The sequence below is a fragment of the Gossypium hirsutum genome, chromosome A01 (assembly GCF_007990345.1).
Source record: "Gossypium hirsutum isolate 1008001.06 chromosome A01, Gossypium_hirsutum_v2.1, whole genome shotgun sequence".
NCBI lineage: Eukaryota > Viridiplantae > Streptophyta > Magnoliopsida > Malvales > Malvaceae > Gossypium > Gossypium hirsutum.
In genome coordinates, this window is record NC_053424.1 from 97,737,644 (window position 1) to 97,748,500 (window position 10,857).

The window sequence follows — 10,857 nt, forward strand, 5'->3', positions numbered from 1 at the left end:
ATCTACAATTTTTCTAGAATTTTGGTCAAGCCAATTAGTACAGTTTATTAGTTAAAGTATCCCCTATTTCAGGGTTCGACTACTCTGACCTTCATGCATTACGACTTAGATATATCCCTGTACAGGTCTTCAATACTTATGCCGTTTGTTTCTAAAGAAACTAGACTTGAAAATAAATCTATACATATATGGTATGACTTATAATTATCTCTGGTTAATTTATAATGAATTTCCAAAGGTAGAACTGGGGATCCAGAAATCGCTCTGGCCCTGTTTCACGAAAACTTAAACATCTCATAAAATATGGCTCATATGATTATTTCGTTACTTTCATATGAAAATAGATTCATCAAGGTTCGATTACATAATTTATTTACAATTTAATTCTTTTCCTACTATTTTTAGTGATTTTTCAAATTCACATCACTGCTGCTGTTGGTATTTGTTTTTAAGGTAGACTTTACCTATTTTATAATTTCCATGATTCAACTAGCCCTTTTACATACATAGCACAAAAATATGATCGTGATTAACCATTCCAATGGCTAATCATTACCAAGCATTTCCACACCTCTCAACAACCATATATATACAAAACGATTATAACGCTATGCTCAAAATATATAAGCCATTTTCGCATGGCTATCCAAATATATACAATACCAAAGTACTTGACTAACAACAAAAGGGCAGCCCTATACATGCCATTATCAGAGTTCAACTAAAAGAGTACCAAAAGGGCTTTGATAGTGTGGGCGACTTCGACTTTGACACTCCCGAGTCCGATAGCTGACGAACGAAAATCTATAAAACAGAGAATCAAAGAAACGGAATAAGCATTTAATGCTTAGTAAGTTTTGAGTAATGAAATCATGCACAACTGAAGTACAGCTTTTATATGATTAAACGAATAATTTCATATACACATATTCTCACAACCATACCTACTTCACATTTCCAACCCTTATATTCATACATAAGAAATCAACTTGACTAAAGGCCGGAAGCTTGTTAATCGATTGAGCGAATACTATTTAAAAGGGATCAATTATTCCAATGCATATACAAAACATACCTCAACGTTGGGGTTTTACGAGCGTATTAATTGAAATTATTACAGCAAGATTGCTCATTCTCAAACCAAGTACCTTCGAGATTTAGCCGGATATAGCTACTCACTCAAATGCCTTCGGGACTTAGCCCGGTTATAGTAACTCGCACAAATGCCTTTGGGACTTAGCCCGGATATAGTAACTCGCACAAATGCCTTCGGGACTTAGCCCGGATATAGTAACTCGCACAAATGCCTTCGGGACTTAGCCCAGATATAGTAACTCGCACAAATGCCTTCGGGGCTTAGGCCGGAATTAGTCACTAGCACAAATGCCTTCGGGACTTAGCCCGGTTATCATCCGAATATTCATGCACATATCAATAAATCATGACACATCTATATTTCATTTTCATAACTAGAATTCAAACACAAGTCACTTATCAAGCATTATCATTTTCGGCTCAATAGCTACATACAAAGAACATGATTTTGATTTGCTCATAACATGATCTAATCGAATCATAATCTAAGTTCCATTACTCGAAAACTTACCTCAGATGTTGTCGAACGATTTCAACGGCTATTCGATCACCTTTTCCTTTCCTTTATCGGATTTAGTTCCCCTTTGTTCTTGAGCTTAATTTAACAAATAAATTGATTTAATCATTTTGAACATCAAAGAGAAACTCAAGGTACTTAGCCCATGTATATTAGGCATTAGAGTCATATATGTATGAAATCATGAATCAAATTCAACATATTTGCCAATATTCCCCTTTAGCCGATTTTTCTAAGTCAAGATAAAGCCATCAATATGCTTACCTATAGCCGAACGTACACATCAACCTATGTATTCATTCATGTGGCCGAATATGCATGTTGTGACAGCCCAAAATTGACCCTAGCCGGGAAGTGGTTTCGGGACCGCTAAACCGAGTCACCGAAAGGTTTGAATGTGATGTTTATTGTCTAGAATATGTAATCATGAATGTGTAAAAATTTCAAGCTTCGATTTAGTCGATTGCATGTGAATTTAGTCAATAGGACTTATATGAGAAAATTTTAAAATGTGATAGGTCAATGCATGAGGACCTATTAGTGCATGTGGAAGAAAAAGGGGACTTGCATGTCAAATTCCCCCTCCCTAATATGTAGTGGCCGGCCATGCTATAGGTGGAAACATGTCTCCAACATGTTATGCTAGTGATGCATGTTAAGAATAATAAAATAATAAGCATGGTGATTAAATAATGAAAGAAGGGTGATGGAGAAAAAAAAAAAAGTACATGGTCTCACCCCCCCTTGTTGCCGTGAATTGAAGAAAGAAAACAAAAAAAAAAGAGTTCATTCTTGAACATCCTTGGCCGAATAGAGGAAAGAAAGGAAGGGGAAAAAGGCTTGAGAAAAATCGGCTATGGTGGTGGTTAGACTAAGGTATGTTTGATGTTGTCTTTGAGATGCATGCATGTTTTAAATAGCCCATGTTTAAACTTTGAATCTTGTTGATAACATGAGCAATCGGTCATGAGAAAGTGTTCAAGGAAAAGGTTGTTGATGAAAGAAATTAATGTGTTAAGGGATTTTATGAAACTTATTCATGTTTATATATGTTATATGCAACGAAAATGGTTGATGATTTTGGAGGTGATTAGCTTGAATCGGCCACGGTATATCCATAAACACGATCTATGCTTGTTATGTTACTCATGGTTAAAACAATTCGGCTAGGACATTCGGCCATGGATGGTTGTATTTCTTTGATGTTGTTTTTGATGCCTTAGGGCATTGAGAGTTGATTATAGATGAGGTGAGCTTCTTGATTTAAAAATTTGATGGATGTTAAGCTAATTGGGCAACCAAAGGTTCAATATTTTTGTTATGAGGTCATATGTGCATTCGGCCATGGTCTTTGCTTGAATATGAGAATTGTAATGTGATTTTCCTAAATTGTCTATGAATTTGGTTGTTGATTTCATGGTAATGGTATATTGAATCCATGAGAAATTAGTAAGGTTGCATTCGGCAACTTACTTGAAATTAAAAATCGATGTCTAAGCTTAGGTGATTTCGATGATGATATATGTGTGTATACATAAGTATATTTAGTTGATTCGGCTTTGGTAGTTGCATGAGATTATTAGCCGAATATACTAACATACATATACATGTGAGATTGGATTGTAAATATTTAGCAAGGTGGTTAAACTAGTTAAATTATTGATATAGCTCAAGGAGCTAAAGGAGGTGAATCGAGCAAAGGCAAAGAAAAGGTTATCGAGTAGCCGAGTTGGAACCGTCTTACCCAACACGAGGTAAGTCATTAAGCATGTAGTTGGTATTATTTCAATGGTCATAGTGTTGTGTATTGATGCTGAATGGAATGAATAAATGTACATATATATATGCATGTACGTATGTGATGATGAAATTGTTGAATGAAATAAATGAGGTGAGATGTAATGAGTTGTTGATCTCGGCACTAAATGTGCGGGATAACCATTTATGACCATGAGATTGGTGCTAAGTGCGCGGGATTAAATTGTACAGCACTAAGTGTGCGATTCTACTTTGTTGCACTAAGTGTGCGAAATGAATATGATGCACTAAGTGTGCGAATTGACCATGCGGCACTGAGTGTGCGGGTTTGACTATGTAGCACTAAGTGTGCGATTTGATTACGTGGCACTAAATGTGCGAGTTGATTATATAGCACTGAGTGTGCGGGCTCAATATACATTCGTGAATCATTATGGACACTATGTGTGCGACACTATTGAGCTGATCGCGGACAGCGGATCGGGTAAGTGTCTTGAGGACATGGCTAATATGTGCTATGCGTATACTTGGTGTTGAGCTCGGTAAGTTGAACCTATGTGACAACTATACTTGAAGTCACGTACATAAAAATTTATCGTAGGATGGGTGAAAGGCCGTTTTGTGGTTTGATTGTAACGAAAATAAATTGATTTATGAAAATGCTTCAATGTCCTATTGATGAGTATATGAATTGTGAAGGCATGAATTGATATGAAATTGAATCGGTAGGTTGGTGGAACTATGGTATGGTTCGGTATGGATGGAGTAAATTGTCTCATTCCATTTTATTCCTCTTGTGATAATGTTATTGATGTATAGTAGAGCATTGCTTATGACTTACTGAGTTATAAACTCACCCGGTGTTTCCTTGTCACCCATTATAGGTTGCTTGGACTCATCAATTTTTGCGGGGTCGGGCCGTCAACGAAGTCATCACACCAGATAGCTAGTTTTGGTACTTTCTTCTTAGTGTGCTTAGAAGATCATTTTGGCATGTATAAGCTAGTATGTTGTGTTTGAATTATGGCATGTAAACTTTAAGCCATGCGAAAATGGCACGAATGTTCGATTGAGTTGGATCGAGGGTAGGCATGAAATGGACCTAGTTACTTTCGTAACAGATGCTGGCAGCAGCAGTGTCATGAGATTGAAAAATCACTAAAAATAGTAGGAGTGGAATTAATTGATGAATAAATTATGTAATCGAAGCTCGATGAGTCTGTTTTCATGAGGAAGTAACGAAAAGATCATATGGGCAGTATATTAAGAGATAATCAGATTTTAGTGGGACAGGGCCAGAACGGTTTCTGGATTCCCTGCTCCAACTTTGGAAATTCATTATAAATTAACCAGAGATAATTAGGGGTCGTACCATATATGTGCAGATTCCTCTCTGAGTCTAGTTTCCATAGAAACAAACGGCAACAGTATTGAAGCCCCGTGCAGGGAGATATCCCAGTCGTAATGGGCAAAGGTCAGTGTAGTCGACCCCTGCAACTTGGGGAACTTTGACTAATAAACTGTACTAATTGGCCCAACCAAAAATTCTAGAAAAAAATACATAGATGGGCACATGAGTCTAGTTTCTGGGAAAAATTACGAAACTGATTTTCGAGTTACGAAACTCAAGATATGAATTTTAAAACGACTAGTACACAGATTGGGCAGTGTCTGGAAAATAAATTTTGTAAGAGGGTAAAGCCAGTCAACACCTCGTGTTCGACCCCGATGACGGTTTCGGGTTCGGGGTGTTACATTTTATTGGTATCAGAGCTATGGTTTAGTCGGTTCTAGGACTTCCATAGCACGTATGAGTCTAGCTATACATGCCATAATGTTAATGTTTAAAAGGGTGATGACTTCTGACGGTTGAAATGTTTTTGTCTTGATTAGTAAATGGATCCCGGTGAAGAAAGAACCCTAGCGGATGACGTTGAGAGCGTAGCGGCTGCTCCTGCACAAGGGACGCCGCCTGTTGAACCCCAGTCATCTGCGAATAATCAAGGTGAGGGGGCTAAACAAGCCTTCTTTACCATGATGAATGAGTGGGTCGCGCAATATGCCCGAGCCAACCCGGCTGTCCAACAATTCCCAAATTTGAATAACCCACCCCAAGAGCCTGTAAGGCCGTCAGTCGCTGATCCTGTGAGGCTGAGTAAGCTACCTGTAGACTTGATTAGGAAGCGTGGGGCCGAGGAGTTCAAGGCCATAGTAACTGATGATGCCGAAAGGGCCGAGTTCTGGCTTGATAACACCATTCGGGTGTTCGATGAATTGTCATGCACACCCGATGAATGTCTAAAATGTGCTGTATCTTTGTTGCGAGACTCAGCCTACTATTGGTGGAGGACATTGATTTCCATAGTCCCGAACGAGCGAGTAACTTGGGACTTCTTTCAAACGGAATTTCGGAAGAAATTTATTAGCCAACGGTTCATTGACCAGAAGCGTAAGGAGTTCTTGGAACTCAAGCAAGGCCGTATGACTGTATCTGAATACGAACATGAATTCGTAAGACTTAGTAGGTATGCCCGGGAGTGCGTAGCTGATGAGGTTGCTATGTGCAAAAGATTTGAGGAAGGATTGAACGAAGATTTAAAGCTACTAATGGGTATTCTGGAAATAAAGGAATTCGTAACACTAGTCGAACGAGCCTGCAAGGCGGAGGAACTTGGAAAGGAGAAGAGGAAGGCTGAATTTGAAGCTAGAGATTATCGTAAAAGATCGACGGGTAAAGCTCCGTTCTCAGCTGTGAAGAAGTTCAGGGAGGACATTAGTAAGTCGAGGGCGACTACGGGAATTTCCATCAGGGCAAGACCATCGATGGGCTCCCGAGCTACTTCGGTAGCTAGTGTGGGCAATAATCGGCACGAGAAACCTGAATGTCCCCAATGTGGAAGACGACACCTAGGTGAATGTTGGGGCAAGTCTACTAACAGGGCCTGTTACGGATGCGGTTCGAAGGACCACTTCATTAGAGATTGCACGGAGCTGGATGAGAAGAATAAGATTCAAGGTGCAAGACCTAGTGGAGTGACATCTAGAGGTAGACCACCGAGAATTTTTGGAGGCAGGGGTGGTAGTCAGAGGGGGGCTTCTGATACGGCCGATCGCGCCGAGAACCGTGCTCCTGCTAGAGCATATGCCATTCGCGCACGAGAGGAGGCATCCTCCCCCGACGTCATCACTGGTACCTTCACTCTCTTTGATACTAATGTGATTGCATTGATTGACCCTGGTTCTACTCATTCATATGTATGCGAAACCTTAGCAACCAGTAAGACTCTACCTGTTGAGTCTACTGAGCTCGTAATTCGAGTATCAAACCCTTTGGGTCAATGCGTACTTGTTGATAAAGTGTGTAAGAGATGCCCTCTATTAATCCGAGAATCCTGTTTTCCGGCTGATTTGATGCTTTTGCCGTTCGACGAGTTTGATGTTATTCTTGGTTTGGATTGGTTAACCGCGCATGATGCGGTTGTGAATTGCAAAAGCAAGACTATCGATTTGAGGTGCGCAAATAACGAAATAATCCGAGTTGAGTCTGCGGACTTAAGGGGGTTGCCAGCTGTAATATCAGCAATGTTGGCCCAGAAATATGTAAGGAAAGGGTGCGAAGCATACCTCGCGTATGTACTTGATGACAAGGAGTTAGAAAAGAAACCCGAATCGGTGCCGGTGGTTTGTGAATACCCGGATGTTTTTCCTGAAGAGTTACCGGGTTTGCCACCTGTTCGGGAAGTAGAGTTTGGAATTGAGCTTGTACCTGGAACTACGCCAATTTCGATCGCTCCGTATCGTATGGCACTAACTGAGTTAAAAGAGTTGAAAGCTCAGTTGCAAGAATTGACGGATAGAGGTTTCGCTCGACCGAGTTTCTCGCCTTGGGGTGCACCAGTATTGTTCGTGAAAAAGAAGGACGGAACCATGAGGTTGTGCATTGACTATCGTCAACTGAATAAAGTGACGATAAAGAATAAGTATCCGTTACCGCGTATAGATGATCTGTTCGATCAATTAAAGGGAGCATCGGTGTTTTCAAAGATAGATTTGAGATCGGGTTATTATCAGTTACGGATTCGAGATTCGGACGTACCCAAAACTGCTTTCAGAACGAGGTACGGTCACTATGAGTTCTTAGTGATGCCGTTTGGGCTCACTAATGCCCCTGCGGTGTTTATGGATTTGATGAATCGGATCTTTAGGCCGTACTTGGATCGGTTCGTAGTTGTGTTTATTGATGACATCTTGGTCTATTCAAGAGATGAGGCCGAACATGCTGAGCATCTGAGGCTAGTGATGCAAATTTTGCGGGATAAGCAGTTATATGCTAAGTTCAGTAAGTGTGAGTTCTGGCTAAGAGAGGTTAGCTTCTTGGGTCATGTGGTATCCGCATCGGGTATTCGGGTTGACCCGAGCAAAATTTCAGCCATACTTAACTGGAAGCCTCCGAGAAACGTTACCGAAGTCCGGAGCTTTCTAGGGCTCGCCGGTTATTACCGACGATTTGTCAAAGGTTTCTCGATGATAGCCACACCAATGACGAAGCTACTTCAGAAGGATGTTAAGTTCGAATGGACGGAGAAATGTCAGAAAAGCTTCGATCAACTGAAAACTCATCTGACTAAAGCTCCAATTTTGGTGCAACCCGAATCGGGTAAAGAGTTTGTCGTTTATAGTGACGCATCCCTACTCGGGTTGGGTTGTGTATTGATGCAAGAAGGTCGAGTTGTGGCCTATGCGTCGAGACAATTGAAGCCACACGAGAGAAATTATCCGACCCATGATCTCGAACTAGCCGCCATTGTGTTTGCATTGAAAATATGGCGACATTATTTGTTTGGTGAGAAGTGCCATGTGTTTTCGGATCACAAAAGTCTCAAATATTTGATGACTCAACGGGACTTGAATCTGCGACAAAGACGTTGGCTTGAATTGTTGAAGGATTATGAGCTTGTCATTGATTACCACCCGGGAAAGGCTAATGTGGTTGCGGACGCCTTAAGCCGGAAATCACTGTTTGCTTTGCGAGCGATGAATGTACACTTGTCTGTTCTACCTGACAATGTGTTAGTAGCTGAATTAAAAGCCAAACCATTATTGACTCATCAAATTCATGAAGCTCAGAAAGTCGATGATGAATTAGTTGCAAAACGAGCTGAGTGTGTTCCAAACAAGGAATCGGAGTTTCAGATTGATGATGATGGTTGTTTGAGGTTTAGAAGTCGTTTGTGCGTTCCAAGGAATTCGGAACTCATTCCGATGATCCTGAACGAAGCCCATTGTAGCCGAATGTCAATTCACCCGGGGAGCACGAAAATGTACAACGACTTGAAACGTCGATTTTGGTGGCATGGTATGAAGCGAGACATCTCCGACTTTGTTTCGAGATGTTTAATATGTCAGCAAGTGAAAGCGGAACATCAAGTGCCTTCAGGGTTACTTCAGCCGATCATGATACCCGAGTGGAAATGGGACCGAGTCACAATGGACTTTGTGTCCGGACTGCCATTGTCCGCAAGTAAGAAGGATGCGATTTGGGTTGTTGTTGATAGGCTGACTAAGTCGGCTCACTTTATCCCCGTGCGTACGGATTTCTCATTGGATAAACTAGCCGAGTTGTATGTTTCTCAGATTGTGAGATTACATGGAGTACCTATTTCTATCGTGTCGGATAGAGATCCGAGATTCACCTCGCGATTTTGGAAGAAATTGCAAGAAGCTTTGGGTACCCAGCTGCATTTTAGCACCGCTTTTCATCCCCAAACCGATGGTCAATCCGAGCGGATAATTCAGATACTCGAGGATATGCTGAGATGCTGCATCCTTGAGTTTAGTGGTTCATGGGAACGGTATGTACCTTTGATTGAATTCGCTTACAACAATAGTTTTCAATCAAGTATTAAGATGGCACCTTACGAGGCTTTGTACGGTCGTAAATGCCGTACACCATTGTTTTGGACCGAGCTTGGTGAAAGTAAAATTTTCGGAGTTGATTTGATTAAAGATGCTGAACAGAAAGTAAAAGTAATCCGTGAAAGTTTGAAGGCAGCCACAGATCGTCAGAAATCGTATGCGGATCTGAAACGGAAGGACATTGAATATCAGGTGGGAGATAAAGTGTTCCTTAAAGTTTCGCCTTGGAAAAAGGTACTTAGGTTTGGCCGTAAGGGCAAGTTGAGCCCGAGATTCATTGGGCCGTACGAAATCTCCGAACGAGTGGGGCCAGTTGCGTATAGATTGATTTTGCCCCCTGAGCTTGAAAAGATTCACGATGTCTTTCATGTTTCGATGCTTCGACGCTATCGATCTGATCCGTCGCATATAATTAGCCCATCAGAGGTTGAAATTCAAGCCGATATGAGTTATGAAGAAGAACCGATACGTATCCTAGCTCGTGAGGTGAAAGAGTTGCGAAACAAAAGGGTTCCGTTGGTTAAGGTGTTGTGGCTCAAACACGGGATCGAGGAAGCAACCTGGGAACCCGAGAGCTCGATGAAGGAACGATATCCAAACCTATTTACTGGTAAGATTTTCGAGGACGAAAATTTCTTAAGTGAGGGAGAGTTGTGACAGCCCAAAATTGACCCTAGCCGGGAAGTGGTTTCGGGACCGCTAAACCGAGTCACCAAAAGGTTTGAATGTGATGTTTATTGTCTAGAATATGTAATCATGAATGTGTAAAAATTTCAAGCTTTGATTTAGTCGATTGCATGTGAATTTAGTCAATAGGACTTATATGAGAAAATTTTAAAATGTGATAGGTCAATGCATGAGGACCTATTAGTGCATGTGGAAGAAAAAGGGGACTTGCATGTCAAATTCCCCCTCCCTAATATGTAGTGGCCGGCCATGCTATAGGTGGAAACATGTCTCCAACATGTTATGCTAGTGATGCATGTTAAGAATAATAAAATAATAAGCATGGTGATTAAATAATGAAAGAAGGGTGATGGAGAAAAAAAAAAAAGTACATGGTCTCACCCCCCCCTTGTTGCCGTGAATTGAAGAAAGAAAACAAAAAAAAAAGAGTTCATTCTTGAACATCCTTGGCCGAATAGAGGAAAGAAAGGAAGGGGAAAAAGGCTTGAGAAAAATCGGCTATGGTGGTGGTTAGACTAAGGTATGTTTGATGTTGTCTTTGAGATGCATGCATGTTTTAAATAGCCCATGTTTAAACTTTGAATCTTGTTGATAACATGAGCAATCGGTCATGAGAAAGTGTTCAAGGAAAAGGTTGTTGATGAAAGAAATTAATGTGTTAAGGGATTTTATGAAACTTATTCATGTTTATATATGTTATATGCAACGAAAATGGTTGATGATTTTGGAGGTGATTAGCTTGAATCGGCCACGGTATATCCATAAACACGATCTATGCTTGTTATGTTACTCATGGTTAAAACAATTCGGCTAGGACATTCGGCCATGGATGGTTGTATTTCTTTGATGTTGTTTTTGATGCCTTAGGGCATTGAGAGTTGATT